The sequence below is a fragment of the Rhea pennata genome, chromosome 9, assembly GCF_028389875.1.
Source record: "Rhea pennata isolate bPtePen1 chromosome 9, bPtePen1.pri, whole genome shotgun sequence".
Taxonomy (NCBI): domain Eukaryota; kingdom Metazoa; phylum Chordata; class Aves; order Rheiformes; family Rheidae; genus Rhea; species Rhea pennata.
Window position 1 is genome coordinate 2,182,009 of NC_084671.1, and position 22,156 is coordinate 2,204,164.

Here is a 22,156-nt window from a genome sequence, read left to right on the forward strand (position 1 = left end):
CATGATGTCTAGATTCCAAGTTAACTACTTTGTAAAAATAATGCATTCAGTATACCTCTTCCGAGTGTCTAAGAAAGATATCTAAGAAAAATTGTTGAACCACCAACAGAAATATGAGGCTACAGGCAAGAAATTGTTATGGGAACATAAGCCACCTTTTTCTTTCTCTGGCAACTTAAATACTATAGGAAGAAATGAAATGTCTTGTCCATTTCCTTATCCTGTTGTCATATGCAAAGCATTTAATGCAAAAAGAAAAAAAAGCAAACTTTTTTTAATGTTGAGAAAAATTCAAAACTTTTTGCAAGTAAGTACATACAGCGGAGAGGGCGAACCAGATACTGATTTGAGCTCAAACACCAATAATCTTTTGAGCTGAAAAAAAGAGTTTAATTTCAGTGTGATAAGATGTAGTTTATCCAGGTGTAATCTGATACAGCAGACGCAGTTCAGATTAGAAAATAACTGAAGATCAAAACAGCACCAGCCCTGCTGCCTTTTGTGTTCCCAGCAACAGCAGGAGGAGTTCAGGTTTTATTGCAATAGGCTTAGCTGACAGCATCCAGACGTTCAAGCCACCAAAAGAATTGCTGTTTTTGATGGTTGGGCTCTTACTGGAACAGAGTATTTTGCTGCTGTGATAGCAGGGACTCTAAGAAAAATAGCACTTACTGTAAGATTAACAAAACAATTGCAAGAACTAGCAACACAGAAGTTACTCTGCTCCATAAATGTTAAATAAAAACAACGTAAGAATATCCACATGCTTTAAATGTGTTAAGTGGCAGGAGGCCAAAGCTCATGTCTTCAGTCATCTGGGAAGTGTAAGTGGCCTGTCTGATTCACACCACTTTTTAAACTATTTGGTTTTCTGTAATAGCTGCAGGGTTTTGGAGCAGAGTATAGCTGAAGATGAGCTGGTTGAGCTTGAATTATCTTGTTTAGACTTACTACTGCATAGTCCTTGATCTTACCAGAGAACTTTTGCATGCGTGAGTCCACCTGCACTTACGGTGTTCAGTCATGGTTTTAAATACCATGTTAACCCTATATTTTTTTTTAATAGTCAAATGTATTTTGACCATCTTGAGATGGGCATTTTGGGATGAAGGATGATCAGTTTAGGTGCCATGTTATCTAGGTGCCTTATAAAACGCATAAGATTTTTTTTTTGCAGTATTTTTGTATGGTTGAAAGGTCTTGCCTAAAACCTTCCTAATAGTATATGTGCTTTGATATTTCTCCCTTTTTAGTGGGTCATAAAACCACATCCAAATGCAGAGTCTCAAACTGAGAAGGTTAACTTGAAACATTCTTCTCAACTCTTTCCCTGCCCTTCTAAAATTATATGCAAAGATGGCTACAAAGTTCAACAACTTCACTTGTATAAGCTGAATGTCAGGCTAAGATGAGTTCTTACTGTATGAATACATGCCCTTCTGAGCCCTGTCCCCATGTATGTGGGAGTGAAGAAAATCAGAAATCCCTGCCCTAAACATCAAACCCATAGCAGCTGTTCTCTGAGATTACATAACTTTATTCACATCTAACTGGATGCTGTTATACCTCAATATTACTTCTTCCGATTCTCTGAATTTGTTGTACATCTGTTTGCAAATGCTCTAGAAATTCTTACTATCTTTTTTGTCACTGCTTCCACATCTAGCTTTAAAAGCTAAATGGGGACCTACTCAATGCTTTTGCTCTGGCTTTTTCCTTAGCAGCTAGTTGTTTTCAGACTCCTCTGCATGAGGCATTATCAACCTTCAGAGGATGTGCAGTATCATAAGAGTGAATGGGAAAGCAGCAACCAAATTAATTTTTATTGTCAGCAATAAATCCCAAGGAATAATCGTAGATAATTAGGCATTTTTGTTTAAAAAATTCTTTTGTTTTATAGTGGTTAGCCTTCTAAGTAAATATTAAAATTTCATATAGCATGGATATGTTTCAGCAGGAATGCTAAATATCCAGAATAATTATGATTGGCTACAAAAATGTTTCTAAAGGTTATAAATAAAAACATGAAAACAATGTTTCAGAATTTAAGCCACATTGTACTATTATGTCTCATTTTGGAGTTTTTCTTTCAGGGGGTTGAAATAGCCTACATTTGCCCTGTGCAAGTTTCTTACTCTCTCCCTCTTTCCTCTAAGTATTAAGTACTGGCAACTGACACGATATTGAATTGCTAGTTAATCAGTTAACTAGTCTGTGTAACTAGTTATATAGAAGTCAGTATTATATTCATGCTTTATAAACTTGAGTAGAACATTCAGAATCTGGGCTAGTACCACTAAAGACAGTGCTATTATTTCATTGAAATAATGAAGATCAGTTTTGGTCTTCAGTGCAAATAAATTGCTTGGTTTATTTTACCTTGTAGCAGATTTCTGGCATCTCAGTGTAACTGGCAGTCTCCGTTGAACACAACCTGAGACAAAAATACTATGGTGATGTAAAACTGGAGTATTACATTTTTGCCAAGAGTTAATGAATGAGATGTACTGCAAAGTATTTTTTCTTTTGGAAAGTCTAACTTCTCTTAAGATACATATATTTATTGCTTACTAATGTTTAATGTCTTACACTGGCTATACTTACGTCTTTGAATTGGCAGGTTCATTTATGAGGTTGAAAATAACTGTGGTATTGAGCATCCATCTGGATGTAGAGGTCTTTTGACAGAGGCTATTCAACACTGGTAAACCGATTTGTGAATTTGCATGAAGTAAAAATGAAAGCAGAAATAAACTTCTGAAATTGAATCTCAGTCCAAGAATGATGGCTCCTCAGCTGTATACACATGCTTTCAGTCTCTCCAGTAGAGAACAGGAGATTGTATATAAATGGAACACCATGGATTTGGCATCTCCTTGAAGAATGTGGCGAGAATGCGTGGGAGTATTGGAGCGTTGTCATAGGACTGATTTCTATTGTCTGTTTTCTGTTTGCTGCACTACCGTAAGTTTAAAGTCTTAAGCAGTCTACAGATTCAAACATGAGTAATCTTGCCTGAAGCCTTTTTCAAAAGCTGCCTTTTTTTTTAGTTTATCTTGGATATGTTTCTCTATCTGCATAATACAGATATAATATGCCACAGAAGCATGTTGTTCATGTTTAGAACAAAATTTGGTGGTTGACAAATGAGCTTGATGTACTATTCTGTTGTACTGACTTGACACTAATCTCTGCCACTTAGAGCAAATGAGAATAAATCACCTCTTCTTTCTTATCTCCCCCACTGTTAGATGTGTGTGCACACATAGGCACGCTTGCAGCAGAGACTGGCTCAGTGTTTATTTGAACCACATGCTATGTCACCAGTACTGTTGCGCTGGCTGCTGCCGCCAATGAAACTAGGACTAGACAGGGCACTTCGGCAGTGCTAAATCAGTTTCTCTTTGGTGCATTGGCACTGAGTTCACATTTCAAATATGTAGGTAAGAGATGGCAGAAGAAAATTAAAAATGCTCTCAGCAGGTGAAAACACCTCAAACAAAATGAGATTGACTCCAAAGTCTGTCCATATAGGGGGAGTATAGGGCTAAGGATATCAAGGAAAATAAAACCACTCTTACTGAGCTGTTGATCTTCTGAAGTATTAGTTGAAAGGGAACTTTACATTAGAACTGTCATGTTAGTATGGAATTTGTCAAGATGTGTCCAACGCGCTTGCATTTGGATTTGCTTCATAGACCACATTGTGAAACTGAGTAACATTTTTCTAATTTAGAGGCTTAAATGTAGTCATCAACTCTTTTTAGGTATTCTGTTCGTTCCTAGCCCTTCTGTGTTAAATAACAGTGTTTTTCTTATTACAGTATTTTGAAGGCTGGTAATTACAGCACATAAATATAAAATGCTTATGGCATGGTTCTCATCTCCAGAAAACGGTATTTCAGTACAGGCCACAAAAAAAGAACACATGCAAGCAGTGATGAGGTTGTGCTTTGAGCCTTTTGTCAAGCTGGAGTAAAACATGATGAGCTGGGGTGACATTAATGTCTCCTTCAAAGTCTAAGTGGAGTATAGCTACAATAGGTCTCCTGTGGTTAGATTTTTGGTCTTTATTTAGATTTCAAAAAATGCACTTACTAAACCTTTTTTGTTTACAGTATTTTAAAATTACTTCTTGAATTTGTGCCAGTCAAATTTATGTTGCCTGTTGGAATGGAAAAGTGGATCAAGCACTCGCTCTCGGCTTTCTGCTGTGTTGGCTAGCTGAAGATCTAACAAATTTTATAGGCTGCTATTTAACAAGTCAATGCCAGTTCAGGTAATCTGTCAAGACTTCTTCATTTATTCTTCTCAAACTGTCTTTCTGAACTGTAGGATAACTTAATGTGTTAACTATTGCACAATGAAACAGGTACTAGAAATTAAATTATTTCTTGTATTTTGTTCACTGATCTGCCATCCATAAAACAAGTTATATGTTCCCAAATGTTTACTTTGCTATTGTTATGTGTTGTAGGAACTGTTTCTCATTGTAATTAGCATCTGAAGGGACTCACTGAGCCTTATTCAATAATGAATTAAGTTGGAAATTTTTAGTTAAGTTTCAGCTTCAAAGCAAGCTTGCTGAATAAATAGGGCGGGAACTAAGTTGTGGTGTTTACCTCCTAACAGAATAAGTTGCTTTGGGTAACTACTTTTTTAAAACTTTTTTGCCCTTTTAGGTGAATTGTATATTAACAAGGAAACATTAATTCAAAGCTCTTTTTCTCTGACTAATTAGAAAAGTGTATTTTTCTTCTGTAAGAGGAGGGTATATCTGAAGGAAACAAGTTGTCAGTAATACATTGTCTCAAACTTTATGTACTTTTTTATCTTTAACTTTAATTAAAGAGAAAGATACATATATCAGACACCTGCACAAGATTTCACAAGTTAGAGAGGGGACCAAGATAGGATAGAGTTATTACCTAGTTTAAAATTTAATTTATGATTCTAACCATTCCATCTCCCCCACTGTGAGATGAGGGAAAAAAAGTCAGTTTTGTTTTGTTGAAGCAAGAGACATTGAGTAAGACCAGTAGCTTTTTAAGTGTTAGGAACCTAAGTGGAACAGACCTAAGCTTCCGGACAAGAACAAATTTATCATTCTGCCCAGGAAAAATTCGTACCATGTGTATTTGAAAATTACAAAACTCTGCAGGTGTGTCAACAAGTTACTATTCCACAAGCTTTACACTGCATTAATCTGCAGCAGTCTAACTTGTTTTGGACCATAAGCACTTTTTTTTTTTTTTTTCTGGCAATGGTTTGATATTTATCATTCACATTTTGATTATGAATTAAAATTTCCGTACAGTTAAGTTCAGTAATGACTTCAGACTTTTTGTGTACTGAAAAAGCAAATGTATCTTCTCTTGTCTTTCAGATTGTCACTGACATCTTTTATATTAATTTGGATATAATTATGATTTCACAGTTTGTCTACTACAAGCTCAAGAATCAGAAGATGACAAAATGTAAGGTTTTCAAACAATTAAAGTGTTCTCCATAGTATAGAACACTTTTCAGCTGGATATTTATAGAGCTTTTAAATAAAGTTTTTCAGCAGGATTAAAAAATTTGAGTACATAACTTCCAATTTCAAATAGAATTTATCAGCCTAACAACTCTCTTAGGCTCTTACGAAAATTTGTCACATATGAGGCAACTATCTGACCAAAAAAGAAAAAGCCCACTCAGCCCACGTAATATCAATGAATATTTGCCATGTAGTACTTTCAGTTTATATAGATACAAAAAGAGCTGTAGTTTTATGGAATCTGGCTGCATATTTTAACTTATTTCATGGTTTTACTGTCTGTTTTCACTATCTAAATATATAAATATATGTATAAGTTGACAGCAAGCATTATTTATCAGCACGCTTCAGTTAGTTTAGTGCTCTGTTTTAGTACATATAACTTAAAAAATAATTCAAGAGAAATAAAGTTACTTGATTTGCTTCATAACATCCTGGCAGTAGTTGTAGTATTTGGCCTACCAAATGAACTACTGTTTTGACTGAAATGGAAGACAGAAAGCTCTGTCCACTTTGTATCCAATCAAAAACATCAATGCATCATATATATATATATACACACACACACATATATATATATTTGTATAGAATCAGAGAATCAGTAAGGTTGGCAGGGACCTCTGGAGATCATCTAGTCCAACACCCCTGCTCAGCAGGGTCGCCTAGAGCAGGTTAGACAGGGTTACATCCAGGTGGGCCTTGAAGATCTCCAGATAAGGAGACTTCACAACCTCGCTGGGCAACCTGGTCCAGTGCTATGTATGTATGTAAAATACAAAGGAAAATATCAAAGAAAATCTCTGATGCAATAGAGGTAACAAAAAGCTGAAGTACAACAGGTGCATGTCCTGCAGACTAAATAGGAGTAAAGCAGATTAATTCAATATGGAACTGATAATAAAACTGGAGATAGGTCAGTGCTGAAGACATTTCCTTCCTGCTCACTACTCTTGAAACACAGGCTTTTATAAATTGCAGTTGCCACTGCCTGTTTCAGCTCAGCCCTTTGCATAGCTGGAAAGGAAGAGTAATGTTGTGATTAATGCAGTAAAAGAAGGCTTTTGAATACCCTGTTCTAGAGCAGTTATGGTGGGCAGGTTGGTCAGTTTTGCATCTCAAAAAGCAGCCTGTGAAACAGCAATACTAATTCCTGTTAGTTAGACCACAGTTCTTTTTGGGCGGTCTTACTAATGCTGAAGAGCCATTTGTTTCACTGGTAACAGTGACTGTAGGTACTTACTGATAGTTTATAAACACAGAAGATAAAAGTGACAGCTAAGTTAAGTTGTCTTGCAGCTGTCTTTGAAGACTGGCTAGAAGGAATCTCTCAGAGAGTCTCTCTCAGACTCTGAAGATAAGACTCAATATCTAGCTAACCATGGACGTAGACACTGGTCCAATAAAACACTTGAGTTAACAAAAATATAACTGGGATAAATATGTAATCTAAATTTCAAACATCTTTGCTTTTGTAGGGTTTAATCGAGAGGTGTTGAAAGGAACTATTGGATACTACTCTAATTAGCAGCTTTTGGTTTATTGTCTATTATTTAATAATAAATTATTAGAGGCTAATGAGCTAATATAAGATACAGCTTGGAGGTGAAAATTGTCTCTCTCAGTAGTAAAACCAGTTTAAGAAGTCCCCCTCCTGTTTCTGCATTTTTACCCTCAGTTGCTGCAGTAAGATGCAGTATATGACAGTGATTAGATGGGCATGGTGAATGAGGAAGAGGAGGGCACCTTAAACTTATATTATTGCCAAGAAAAAGATACATGAAATTTTACCTTCTTATTTACATATTTATATTACAGACAGAAAGTAAATTAAATCAACAGATGTTATTTTCAGCTAATTTGTTTGTATATCAGTTTAGGCAGCACAAGCCTAAAGAATTTCTGTATAACCTAGATCTGGGTGTGTTTAACACTGTATGTTATTGTACCCTGTCAGCTATTATTAAGAAACCAAGAGCAGAGTATAGAATTCAAAACAAGTAATGTAATTCTTACCTGCTTCCGTTCCTTTAAAAAAAAAAAAAAAAAAAAAAAAGCTCGAAAGTGTCTTGAAAGGATTGTGCACTAAGAGTTTTAACAAATTCATATGACTTCTAAGAAATGCCTTAGATGTGGGAATACATGGATGTTTTCAGTATGTATTAACATCTCAAAATAACAGAGTTGTAACTAGCTTCTTGTAGGCAACTTTCCGTGTTTTGTGCTTTGTCCCTTGGGTTATTAGGAGATGCTGCTCTATGAAATATGTAGTTTAATTTCTGATCACATTATATATATATATATATATATATATAAAAAAAATCTTTTTTTTCTTATAGTCTTTCTGCTTGTGTTAGATATTTTCTGCTTGTGTTAGGCATCTATTTAAATACTAAGCAGTCACAAGTGAAATCAGTAATGATGAAAAATTACAGTAGTACCTGCTGCTGCTGTCATTTCAGGAGGAAGGTTCACAAGCTATTCTAGCAATTTTCTGGCCTTCATACTAATGCCAGTAAAATAATTGTAACCAATAGCTTTGCCCAGCAGAGAAGCAGCTTATTTTCAAAGCACAGCAAAAGTAAGAAAACTTACAAATCTCTTGAATGGTGAAAAATGAGCATTTTGCTTTCTCCAGACAAGATGATTCAGTTTTTAGTGGCCCTAGCTGCAGTTTGTAGTTTAGGCTTGAGTTACTGTGTCCTTTTGCTCCCCCTCCCAACTTTATGTTTTACCAGAAGGACTGAATTGGTTTTAGTATCATATCCTAAAGGCAGGACCAATTTTGATCTTGGTCATGGCTATGATGCATCAGTATGCATCATTGCAAGGTAAAGATTAACCCTTTCTAGCCCTTTATGGTCATTTGATGAGTGCTGAACTGCTTTGAAAGGAGTTCTGTCCAGAAAAGCAGCCAGTGGACTTCTCAGTTTAAACTTTTGAAATGCCCCAGAATATTCCTGTGAAAAATACATTTATTTTTCAGAAATCTCTTGATATGAAGGATTTTTTGTGACATTTGTGGCTACCTCTCTTGTATGTTTTACTTTGGAAGTAGATTTCCTCAGCTGTATGAAAATAAGTAAGCTTTTGCCCAAGTACATCTGTATATTATACAAAATTCTGTTTCTTGAGATGTTGGATTCTGCTTAACAGCAAGCACTCACAATCATAAAGCCTACCTTGCCTTCGTGACTGTCCAAAATAGCAAAGAAAATAGGTTTTTCCCACTCAAGAGAGGCTGGTAAAAATTTTAAGAAAATGAGTGTCTTTGATGGATGATCTTGACCAGGAAGGAGGAAATAAAGTATTTATAGTTGGATTTATCAGATGTGAGCAATAACATACTTTACATGATAGTTTTCATAAACAAATGATATCTCCCTTTTTTTTCTACGGGCTGTTCTACCTTAAGGAACCAAGCACAGGATCAAAAGAAAAAAATAGAGGAAAATTAATTTAAAACATTACCCACCCTTCCAAAAAGGTGCCATTATTGATTTTTTGTAGCCTCTTCACTGTTGATATATTTTCAAAAAGTGCCCTGAAGGTTTCACGTTGTCAGATGTAGACAGGCATTCTGGTTAATTATGGAAAGGCTGTGCATAGTTCATTTCCAAGCCAATTGATAGTCCCCCCCCCCCCCTTACCTTTTCCATCCGAGCTGGAATACCACAGCATTTTCAAAGGGCTCAACTGAACAGGCTGGTAGGGCAACAGATTTCTTAAAACGTGAATACGATTTGGAAGCAAATTATCCTGCTGCTTTGCAGCTATATAAAAAATATAATAACCTGAGCTGCTTCCAAGAGCTGTAACAACTTCTGTAGTTCTAGATGATACATACTAGAAGTATTAAGTCCACAGGATTCAAAGTCCATGGAGAGATGGAGAAGATGAGTGAGCATCTTTGGATGCATAATAGTACCAAACTCCAAAATTATGTATAACTGGCTGCTGTGATACATCTTGTAACATTTCTTCAGTAAAAAATTGTTTTATATTTAGTTCCAAAGAAAATGAACAGAAAGCACATCTTACATGCGGTTTGCATTAGCTATGTACTTACAGACTCAGCCTTGTTTTAAAGATGCCTGCTACTGAATATTTCCAGGCCCTCTACTTTTTACACCATCTTCCATGGCTCATAGGGAGCTTTGGAGTTTTCTAGACATTTTTGTATCCTTTTCCTATTGTAGCAAGAGTTTCTCAAGGTTGCTTTGTTAATATGGTCAGAAATTAAACAGAATTTTTCTTAGAGTTTTTGGATGATTGTGACTTGATTATAAAGTTTAACCTCCTAAGAGATTATTTATATGCTTTTTATAATAGTATTTCTTGATGCAAATAAGACGTTTACAGAAAATACCTACAGGTTAATTTACTTTTTGTAGCCATACACAGTGTACTGAAAGTTGGGACAGAAGGGGTTTAACACATTACTGTGCTATTTTTGATGTTTGCTACTTGATAAATAGAAACAGAATCGTAGTAGTTTTCAAATGCAAATTTAGAATAATAAATTTGAGAATTTAGCAAATGGTAAACATTACTGGACGACAGCATTAAGGTCAGAGACAGACAATGATGTTTTGACAAACATATTTTCGAAAAATAACATTTAGCAAACAAACACAGCAGCCACCCTTACCTGTATAATTGGAGGCAAAAATCAGATGTATCCAGACACTGAGCGTCTCCAAAAACCAGCAGCTCTACTCACTGAATCATGTGTAAGGGCTAATACTGTTATACAGGTTAGTAAACAAGCTTCTTGTTAGTCTTGAACTTAGATTTAAAATACTATAATTTTTAATTCTTATATTTAACATACTTATGTTAAATGCTACATGTGCACATTAAATTCTTAGATTCAACATACGTAATATGCCTCCAGCATATCAGTTATTGTTAATCATGCTCTTTCTAGATCAGGCATTAGCATTCTGTGATAAGAAACAAAAAGCTAAATGTTAAGAACAACACCGTACTTTCACTTTATAGGTCTAGTGAATGGTAACGCGCTGTTAGCTGTCCTCGTCTTTCAATACAGGCTTGTAACAAGCTGTCTTGCTACTAATTGCCGTATAACTTTCCAGGTCCTCTACTTTTTGCACCATCTTCCATTATCTCCATTAACTCAAAGTATGAAGCTAGATAGAATGAAGAGTGATTTCAGGACCATACTGAAGCATATTGTGTTGATCTATTCTGTATGAAAAGGAAGCCCTTTACCAGATTTGCCTGGAACGGTTCAGGAAGTTATGATTCCCCGGCATCAGTCTTCTCTTTCTGATTAAAGTGATTTCGTAAGCCATTCCAGATAGACTAACGATGGGCTAGCTTACCCTGGCCTTTGGATGGGCTGTTTAAATTATACTGTCATTCAGAATAGCCATCTGTGCTTTTTGCATCTCTAGCCATGGCAATTTAAGTTGGCATGCATTTTAGTAAAACATTCTGCATTGTGGGAGCACGGTACTTCATTGCAGTGGTGAGACTAAACTGTGGTTAGTGGCCCTTTTTGAAATAAATTGCAGTTTTATCTTTTATGAGACAATACAGTTCCTTTTGCCTGAACAGACTGTAGGGATTGATGGTTGCTGGCCCATGTGGCTGGTCTGGGCGCTCAGGCCTTTTGCTCCATAAACAAAGTGGTGACTCTCTTCTTCTTTCCCCCATCCCCTCCCCCATCACATACTAGAAACAAAAAACTGCTGATATTTATTTACCAAAAAACCCTAGAATTTAATCTTGATGACCTTTACAGTACATTATGTGCATATTTGCAGATGCCTTTCTATGATGTACTCCAAAAAGGAACTTTTATATTGGCCACAAACCTCTCCCTCCTTCTGAGCCCTGCCCCAAAATCCTGGTGCCAGTGTGCACATGACATTCATTTCTCAGTTCTGACTTGATTGGAGTCTGAATCCAATCTTGCTAATAGTCCTCCAGTTCAAATTATATTGAAAACAGATGCTTTCAAATCAGGTCGAAGAGATTATAGAAATCTAGTCAAGTATATAGTGTTAGATGAAAATGTATGAAGTATTTGTAATCAAGAGAAAACAAAAGCAGACCTCCTGCTTTGAGAAGCCCTCAAGATATGGAAGTAAATGTTTTCCAAAGCGAGCTTCATTTATATTTCTTGCCAAGCAAGATAATAAAAATTCTAACAAACTGATACATCATGTTAGACCAGAAAACAGAACAGAGTTGCTTGCATTTTGGAACAGCAGAGAAATTAAACTCAAACTTCTTTATTTCTAAAGAGAGATGTTTTATAATTGATCATCTGTGTAATAATCAGTTTCTTCCTTGAAAAGTAGTCCAAGAAATCTAATCTAATTCTATACTTGATTCCTGACACTCTCCAGAGTTTCATTAGGTGGAAAATAAAAATCTCATTTCTCAAGGTCCAAGGAAGGATTAAGAATGCACTTACTCTGTGTCTGCTGCAGTATTCCCTTTCTCTCTCCGACGTGGCTGGCAGTGACTATTTTTAGAAACAAATGGAGTCCTGGTCATAGCTAGAACAGCAGTTCCACTGCTACTTACTGGAAGATTACACTGGAGCTGTTGCAGCTTGGTTTAACAGGATAACATGGTTATCCTATTGCCTTGGTGCCTAAAGTTGAAGTTATTTATGGAAAATAACTGGCTTATTATACAACCAAATAATGGAAGTGTCCAGTTGTTTGTAAAGTGTGAATGATACCTTCTTTTTTTCAAGTAGAATTTTATAATAATGCACATTTGAATTAAAAGTCAGGCATGATTTTCAGTTTTAGTAATCACTTCTTTCCAACTGCTGCTGTGTAGTTGGTGTTTCTCAGGAGATGGCTAAGCCCGAGGCTTAAATGAGTCTGATAGTGTGTGTTATCAGTGATATACTAAGTACAGGTTTGCTTATATTAGGATTCCAGAGTGGACATTACTAGAGTTTTACTTAGTATGTTTGATTAGTTAATGCTTAATTTGTACATAAAGATGTAGTACTACCTATTTTAAAATATTAAATCAGTTGATGACCAGCTGCTAAACTTTTAGCAGCAGCCAGCATTATGTTTCCTAGAGACTGAAGTCTGTTGAAGTTTTTTCCAGGAAACTTCATCCTTTTCTGTAAGTTTAATACCTTCTTTCACTCTGCTACCTTCCTTCCCTGCCCCCACCAATACCAAACAACTCTGCTATGTATTTAATTCAGACAAAGCCCTTTACCAAGATTTTTACTTTATTATTATTATTTGTTTGACATCACCTTGTTGCCAGAGAATTCTGTTCAAATCCTCCACATGTACTTCTTTTCATTAAGTATAGCCAGGTTGTTACTAGATAGACAAAGTAAGTGCTAAGCTACTGTACACAGACTCTTATCTTGCACCTTTTGTGGTTTGCAGGGCAGCCACTTGAAATCCATTATATATTTTTACAAAACATCATGCTTTGTAATTTAATTACACTGCAAAGAATCTAGGTCTGACTTGACAATCCAGCAAGGAGCATTTCCAACTGAAGATACAGCTTCTTCTCTGTCCTCCCATAAATAGATGCTTTTGTCTCAAAACTATTTCATTTTTTGAATTGCCATTAGATTGTTTATAGATTTAATGAAACAAATCTGATACACTAGTTCAGTAACTGTCATAAACTTCACTCTGAAAAGTCAGTTTGTTCATCTCTGCTTTGAGCTGTCTGTATACTTAAGCTTTAAATTTCCCTTGGAAAGTCTCAGAATTGAATAGCAAGCATGTTTCTGTATTAAGTAGTCTTAACAGTTTAGCATTTATTTTTAAAAAATGAGCAGCAGAGTGCATATGGTACAAAAACATTCTAGAAATATTGGTTTGATAAATTATAAACACAAGCTATTCTGAACTGATTCCTCCTTAAAAGCTCCGTGGCTATTGCCAGCTTGGTGGCTGAATGTGAAATGACACACAGTGTTACAAACTCGATCTGTCCCAGGTGTACTGTACGGTTACAGCAGGCCGACTCCCAATTCACACTGCCCTTTTCCACTAAAGCACCTATTAAGACTTCTGGAGGTGCTTAGCTGCAACTGCAATAGAGACTATCTGCACTCCTCCTCACCCCCCAAAACAGTGAGAGCTGTGTATGCTCTGAAACTAATTTGCTAAGCCTTAAGAAGAAAAGAGTTCCCCGCATCATGCTACAGACTTAAAAAGGAGTGCTGACCTGTTGTCTCTGAAGGAAATCCTGTCTAGTCTTTAGTTGGAAGGGGCCTCAGAGGTGGGATGCTGAAAAGGCTTCAGAAGGTGGGATAATTCTCGGGCTCTGCCTAGGACATAGGCAATTTCCCCTCTATTCATTTAGATCTCCCAGAAAGCTTCCCCTGTCCCCCTTATTTTTATAAATAATGACATGCATTAGGCTCAAACTTCTCACAACCATTGCATACCAGCCAAGTTATTTTAACTGGTCTAAAGTGTTCCCAGTAGAATCTTGTATGCCAGACTTCCTCCCAGAATACTTCTATTATATTTTTAAAATAGGATTTTTAATGTAATAGTAGTGGCAATCCAGTCTCAGCTAAAGTTCAACAAATCTGGGCACCTACTGTGTTTTGTACAAAGGCATCCAGATACACAGATTACTTCTTGTTTCTATATCCCATACCTTTAAACCTGCTTTCATGCAGATCCTTCTGTTTGAAGCTCCATACTTGGCCTCATCTGTCTTGCCCCCCCCCCCCTTCTAATGTGTTTCTCAAAACTTTCTGCATCAAAGTTTTAATCTCTATTAGAATACAGTGTTTTGTGTTCACAAAAAGAGTTCAGTGCTCAATTATAAAACACTTCAACTGTCCAGCAAAATTCTGAAGAGTAAGACATCTTTCTTATCCATGCTCAACAGCCCCACTTTTTTTTCTTCTTTTTTGAAAAAGGCTGTGTGTTCTCAAAGTCAATAATTTTGTCAGAGAGCTGGAACCTCAAGAGAAAGAACAAGTACATGCTTGTTAATTCTTTATTCTTATATTAGCAGTATTTCCAATAATCTGCTTTACAACAGAAATAAATTACTATATCTAACTGCACAATTTTGTGTGGAATGCAGCATTAATTATTGAATCATAGTCTGCCTGTCACTGTCTATAAATAGACAATTACCTCAAATTTTGAAAGTAGTGAGAATTTTCCTTTCTGAGCAGGTTCTTCTGATCTACTGCTAAGAAAAGAGGTTTTATAACCTTCCTTCCTTCCTTGCCAGGGACCCCAGCAGCATCAGGCCTTGACTTTGAGCTGGAGTGACCACGTGCCTTGAACCCAAACTGTAGTTACGTACTGCTCAATCCATTAGCACTGTATGTAAGATTTTAGCACTTCACATTGTTTTGTGTAAATCAGAAGGAAAAAAAATTTTAATTAAGTTACTTATGTTCAAATGATCAATTATCAATACAAAAGCACAATCCCAATGTAAGTTAGTGGGAGCATCATGTATAAATCATTGCAGACTATCACTATGTGCATTTTATTTTTTAGGAATAATTAAAACATTTATACATCAATGCCTGTGTGTTACTGTGCATCATCATTTACTGTATATAAGCTTTTTGTATGACATTCTTTACAAGCTTCTGGTTTATATATGCCCCACAGGGAAAACATTAGAAGCTAGAGACTGTACCTTGCAATTGTCTATTGACTATTGGGATTTTTTTTAATACTCCATTGTAGTTGAAGAAAATTTGAAGAAAATTGATCTCAAAGTATAATGATTCACTAGTTCTTCATTGGATGAGTTTGTAAACAAAACTTTTTTTAAAAAAAAGGTGAATATCAACATCTTGTGCATTTGTGGTCTGATCATGAAATTCATTCCCTTTATATGATTTCAGATAACTTTGTTGAATTATTAAAAATTTTTTTAAATTGCTGAGTTCTCTGGTGAAACTCTTAAGAAACTCACAAGTGCAATTGATAATAGCTAAATTACTGCCAAAAGTGCTCATTAAACAAAAAGAAAAATTTCCTCTGGCATTGTATGGAAGTTTAAAAACTACTGATAAAAAGCAGATGAAGTGAGAATTTTTTGGAGGATAAGAGGGATAATGTGGTAAATATGAAAACTTAAACTAATTCTGACTCCCATTGCAGCAGTATATTAGATAAATAACCAAATTCTGTGATCTTACTAGAAATGAGTTTGGTCGTATAAAGAAATGATTGTTTTCTGGATGGTGGATTACTTGACAGTGATTCATCAATAATTGTGTGCAGCACAGTGTCATGGTGCTACAAGCTCATCCCAGCAGGTCTGCGTTTCTGAAACACGTACAGTCCGTGCTTGCTTTCAACCAGCCAGGTGAAAATACTGCTTGGTAGTGCATGGTTGTGTTCTTGGTTTAGACAATGCTACAACAGGTAAGTAAAAAGCATTTTCTAAGTAGTATTGTGAAAAGCTGAGTACTTTTGAAGCATTTTGCAGTTCTGCAAGATGTGGCCTCCCTAAGGTTTTATTTAAATTCTTCCCAAATGGAGTGAGTTACTTCATTAGTCTCAGTGCTTATTTAGAATGAACATGTATTTTCTGATTTCTTAAGTAGAGGGTTTTAGAAGTTAACCTTTTAGTATATAAATTAAAATGCTATTTGTCTCACTTGCACATTTATATGATCTGCACACATGATTATCAAACTCCTGCCTGGCTAATGATTGAAAGCCTGACTTGCTACTTTTTCATGCAGTTAGAATTTGTTATTATATCATTTCTTCAAAGATTATCTCCCCTTTTATTGCTATATGTAATCCTATTCTACACTGTCTTTTAATCCCAGTTTTATGTTACTGAAACAGACAAATACAGAGTATATAAAGTTACTGTGATTAAATTTAAGAACTTTAAGGGAAAATAGTTTGTTCTACATTTAGTATGTAGGTTAAATGAATTCTTAAGTAAAATTTACTTCCAAGTAAATATTTGGTTAAAAGAACTGACCAAACACATATAACTGATACTGCTGTTTCTATCATGTATTAAGATGTAAGGACTCTTTGTCATCACGTTTCTCAGCACATAATTATTTTCTCACAGCCAGACTCTGCCACGCCAAAAGAAATAGTTAGCACTTTGCCAGAATGTACCAAGTTAGAGACTAAAGGACAGATCCTGATTACCTCTTTGTTAGTTTAAGATAGGAAAATAAGGCATATAGCTATTTGGTTGAAAAGCCAAGTGTCTTAATCTTCTTGTTTTATGCTACTAATTCTTCCCCCATGCTGCATGTAATCCAAGATTAACAGCATTGTTTTCTAATTTTTTAAAACTATCAAATCGCATTAACTAAAGGAAGTAGTGAAATGTCTTCAGGGCTCTCTCCATATTTAAACAAATTGACCAAAGAATTTACCTAAGTCCAGAGGAAGTTCCATAGTCCAAAGAAAGTTATTTCAAGGGTAGAGTTATTTGTTGTCATTACGCATTGGGTTTGATCACTTGTTTCTGTATGAAAAATATGTACTTAATTAACCATTTCTGACTATCTCTTGAAATTGTAAGTTTAACTGTTTTTTTCTAAATTTGTGTTTATATTCTGTCTCTGACAAACAATGTGTAGCTAGCCTAAAGGAAACAAGTTTAGTTTAGGGAAAAAAATTGCAATTGTTTGGCTGCTACATGATCTCATTACCTCCTTTTCCTAACAACCAGCTTTTAGGGTCTGTAGCATCTTACAGAAGCAGCAAAGAATGGCCCCACAAGGTTTCTAGTGTCATGCCTTCTGGAGGGTTTTTGCCTACAGCTGCACCCGAAGTACAAGAAAGTACAACACGAAGAACAACCTTGTCTCCAGCTATGACAAGCAGAAGCAGTGCTATGGCTGAAACTGTATGAAGTCCCTATTTTATCTATAGGAAGAATCAGAGATGAGAGTATCTGTTATTGGGCAACAGCTTTGAGGTATTAACTACTCCATCCAGGTTTGTTTACTTCTCTTTTCTTAAAGCATATTTCTCACTGACAGCTCACAAGGTCAATCCAGGCCCTAGGTAGATAAACAAGCACCAGTTCTTCAGGGCTAATGGTTTTGGAGGGTAACAGTTTTGTTGTTTCACCAAGCCTGCTTTATTCCATGCTTACAGCCAGAATTTGTGGCAGTGGTATTTCATATAGATAATGTTGCAACAGTAACAGCGGCATTTGTAATATCAAATGAGAAATAGTTTTCCAAAATAACATGTTGTTTAAATATATTCTTTCTCCTTGATAACCAAATCCAAGTATTTGTTGTATGGAAATGATTCCTTTTTCAGAAAAAGGAGAATAAAAAACATTCTGCAGGTTTTGTTTTCTTTAAAGGCTTTGTGTTGCTTCATTACATATTTTGTTCTTTGTTATATGACTTTTTTTAAACAAAGCTTTTATTTTCTACCTTCTGCTATTGTTATTCTATATATACATAAGTACTAAACAAATAAGATTTAATAAAGCCTTTATCAACTAAGATAGCATCAAAAAAATTATTACTGTGTTAACATGTTGTCACCAACTACTTACCAGTAAATTCTGAAGCAGAACAAGAACAGCCTTTCTCACCAAAGACTATTTTAACTGCCTGCTGTGTCCTCCTTCCTTTATTAGCAAATTGCCCCCACTCTTGCAGGAGTGCTAAGAGTGCTTCCCAGCATGCTTTTTTGGTGGTTAGGATTTTCAGACATGCTACAGCAAAGCTGTGTTACCTTGTACAGGTGTTGTGAATCCAGCTGGGGCTGCCTTGTTGGTGGTGGGTGTCAGCGAGCTGCTCAATTTGCCCACTTTATAGACCTGAATAGTTGGTGAATGTTTCTAGGTGTCTGTCCTTTGGCTAAAAGAAAAACAAGCTGGGAAATCTTTACAGTAAGATCTGTTTTTTTCTTCTTTATATAACTTAGCAAATGTAAGAGAAAGCAGTTGTTTGTTATAGTAGCAACTAGTACAGATGAGTATGAAATAACATTTTTCTAGTAGAGCAGCATTTGTGCTGGAGAAGGATGTTGGTGCCTCACGTTGCTTCTGTTTGTTGCTGTCCCGTCACGTCAGGTGATGACCGAAGCATCAGTGCCCTGCTCCGGGTAGGGGGCTGCAGGCTGGGTCAAGCAAAGCTTTAAATGAGTGAAGTCTGACCTTCAGAAAATGCTGTTTATACCCAGGATTTTGATTCTTTTGAATGACTGTTTATTAGTAGTCAGGTAAAAGACAATAAAAAAGACTTAATAGATAACAAGGAAGAGCCATGCAAAATGCTAAGGCCCAGTGGTGCTGAGCTGTTACAGCCTCACACTGAGGAATGATGCAGCTGGTTTTGGCACCCTCCATGTGGTCAGCACCTGCTTTGCATCATCACTGACTCATCCAGCCCATGCAGCACCCACCAAAGCAAATGAAATAATAGTCCTCAGAGCAGCATAAATATTTTCCCTGGTTTCCTAGTGGTAGGGAGTTGGGAAATAAATGGCCTTCATAGAAAAGAAGGCTCTTATGTGGTTAAGGAGTGTGGTTAGGGCCTGTGAGTTCCCTGTGCAGAGCTCTGCAGCGAGGAGTCCCACTGGGGGAAATGCCTGTGGGGATTTGGTGTAGACCTACCTGCACAGGGAAAGGGAGGAGGCTTTGTTTGCCCACCAGGAAAGCAGCAGTAATGAAACCTTGTCCTACTTGTGTCCTTCCCGTGCTATGTGCCCAAAATCAAGGTGAGATCTAGAGGTTTCCTTCCAAAAACTGCTCTTCCTGTGGCAGTGCCCATGCTGACTGATCATGTCTTTTGTGTGGCACAGTTTGCTTAAGAAACTGAGGATTCCTGGGCTGATGAACTTCAGAGCAGTGTCTGTGGTTTCTGGTGGAGTCTTGTGCTCCTGTGATCAATGTATTTAGATGAGCTAAGACCTGCATTACATCTGGCGCTGCAGCTTGTTTATTATTCCCTCAACTTGAAGATGAGCAGCTTTTGTTAGAGCCTCCCTGCGGTGCATGGTGGTGTTCGGGAGCTTGCCAAGCTGGTGACGAGGAAGCTCAAATGCTGCCCCTTTGTAAAGCAAACTCATTTTGATATTGTGAGCTGAAATTTGAGGGCTTACAGGGAAACCAGTGCCCTCCTAACAATAGCCCTGCGAGCAGGGCTGTGATAATAATTGGTAAGTGTGGCATGTGCTGCTCAGTAATGATTTCGTCATTCAAGTCGTCAGGGTGTCCGTTAATTTTGCTGGACTACAAAATATTGACAAATGTTACGGTAAACTTGTGCTCCCTGCTGAGTTTATTGTCTGTTGTGTTTTTGTATAAACACAAAAATAACCATCACCGAGCCTGACAGCTTGGCTCTAGAAACAGGGTTTTTCAGGATGTGTTTGTAGACACAGTTCCTGGGACTGATCAGAATCCATTACCCGAAAGTACCTCCAAGCAGAGGGGCCTCATTACTGGGAAAATGGCTGTTGCACTTTTTCCTTTGAATTCTGGTTCATGAGCATTTCCAACCAATTCTTCTGACAGTCGAAGGATTAATAGGCCCCTGTACTACTAGGAAAGGTAAATCGAAACAGTTTTGCTATGCTTTTTAAAGAAACTTTAATGGTGGTGCGGACTATTCATGAATATTAATAGCTTGTAGTACTTGAGTATCCATCCACGTGGTTGCTTTCTAGATGCTGCTGAAAATACATAGTATGCAGGCAAGGCATTGATTCATACAGTGTTGCAGGGGTCACTATAATGTGCTCCACACTGCTTTTAAATGATGATTGCAGAGGAAGTAAGATCATTTTAATCCAGCTAAATTATGCTCCTAATGATAAAGCATTAAAATCACTTTTTTTTTTTTTTTTTAAGATTCTACCAATTGTATCAGACAAGAGGATTATGTTAGACACAGCACTGATATTTAGTGATATATTACTGATAATTGTTAAAATATATTGAACTATTGCTGGAGGAATAAGGAACCCTGGTTGACTCTAGCACAAATGCCATTTTCACTTCATAGCAGTTCACCTCAGGCTCTCTGAAGTTTTTGCACTGCTCCTTGGAGATTTAGGCCTGTATCATATACTGTTAACGAGGATCATGTGGCTAAAAAATTAGCACCTGTTGGACAGGGGTTTTTTTTCTTTTTTTTTTTTTTTTTTTTTTTTTTTTGTTTGTTTGTTTCAAATGTGTTTAGGGGAAAGGCCATTGATTTCAGGACAAGAAAGAAGCTTTATATCATTTTGTCTGCTAATGGGCCACAGTATTTCACCTGGCTCTTCCTGCCTAGAGTGTTTGGCAGAGTTATTCCTTCCAGAGTTATTTAAGGACATCAGGAGCCAGGGATAGTTTGCCTTTATAGTTTACACCAATAGTGAATGACCATCACTGTGAAATGACCCTTCATTTCTCAGAGTAACTTCAGCCGTTCTTTTTGCACTTTTTTTCAGCAGCAGCCTGAGCTTTCCCTTGCTTACCAAGGAGGTACTTGTAAATCCTTCCTGACAAAGTGGTTTCAAATGGAAGGGCTCAGCCTCTCTGATGAAGCTAAATGTGTGGAGCTGCCTCAACTGTTGACTGTGACGTGAGCAAACCCCCAGCATCGGAGATGGAGCATGGATAGACACGAGGTAGTCTTAAACCTGCCAGCTAGTGCAGTGAGACATGTCTGACGTGGACTCGCTTCTCCTTTCCCAGGGATGAGTGTCTTGCTGCAGTTTGCTTAGCAGCAGCTGTGAAACCTAGCTGAAATCTATGCAGATTCAGGGAAGATCAGATGGTCTTCCAGGTGCTGCTGTCCCCTACCCGGGGACCAGAGCTGCAGGTGTGCCTATGTACTGTGAGTATCAGAGCAGAGCAAAGGCGAATGGGTTAGGTAGGGTAGCACAGTTGCCTTTTACCCTTCTCCTCCAGAACCGTCTCCTAGATTCAGGAAGTGGTTTTCCTGAATGCTGAGGCCATCAGCTCTGCAGGAAAACTGAAGACTTTTGCAAGACCAATAGTAGGTGAAGGTAATGGAATATACCAGAGAAGGCAAAGGGAAAAGGGTGTAAGACTCAAGGGAGAGAAGCCAAGAAGGTGTATACGAAGGAGAGGAGAAACAATCCAGGCAGAATTGATTTTTTTGTTTGTTTTTCTTTCTTTCTTTTGCCCCATAGGCAGTATTTCCTGCCTGATCTATTGGCTGTAACGCAGGAGCTTGATGTTAAAAGTATTTTCTTTATCAGTGAAAGAATAAACATGCTGGTTTTTGCAAGCAGGGAAGATGGGTGATGCAGAAGAGTACTTAGGCATATTTGAGGAGAAATTGCTCAGTGTTCAAAACAGCTTCTTGGAAATACGCTGTCGTAATCCACTTGATAGTACTCTTCCGGAGCAGCCTTTCAGTCTGCGCCCTCAGGTTTTTGCTGTATTGCTGTCTGATCATATTCAGGATGCTCTGGTGAAGTTTGATTGTTGGTTTTCTGTTAGGGTATTGAATACTCGCTCCTTTGTGCCTTCAACTGCAAAGGCTTTTTAAAATTGATTACTAGTCTGGCTCTAAGTTACTGTTTGATCATGTAAATATAGACAGAAGATGGGCATTTTATGATACCTGACTTTCCTACAGTATTTTTTTTTTTTTTACTAAGCAAACTATAATGGAAATAGTGGATTTTC

At 36.9% G+C, this 22,156-nt stretch overlaps 1 pseudogene; it reads left to right on the plus strand.

Annotated features, from left to right (window-relative positions):
• Positions 1–2,628: 2,628 nt before the first annotated feature.
• Positions 2,629–21,769, plus strand: LOC134144229 (lysosomal amino acid transporter 1 homolog; annotated as a pseudogene).
• Positions 21,770–22,156: the final 387 nt, after the last annotated feature.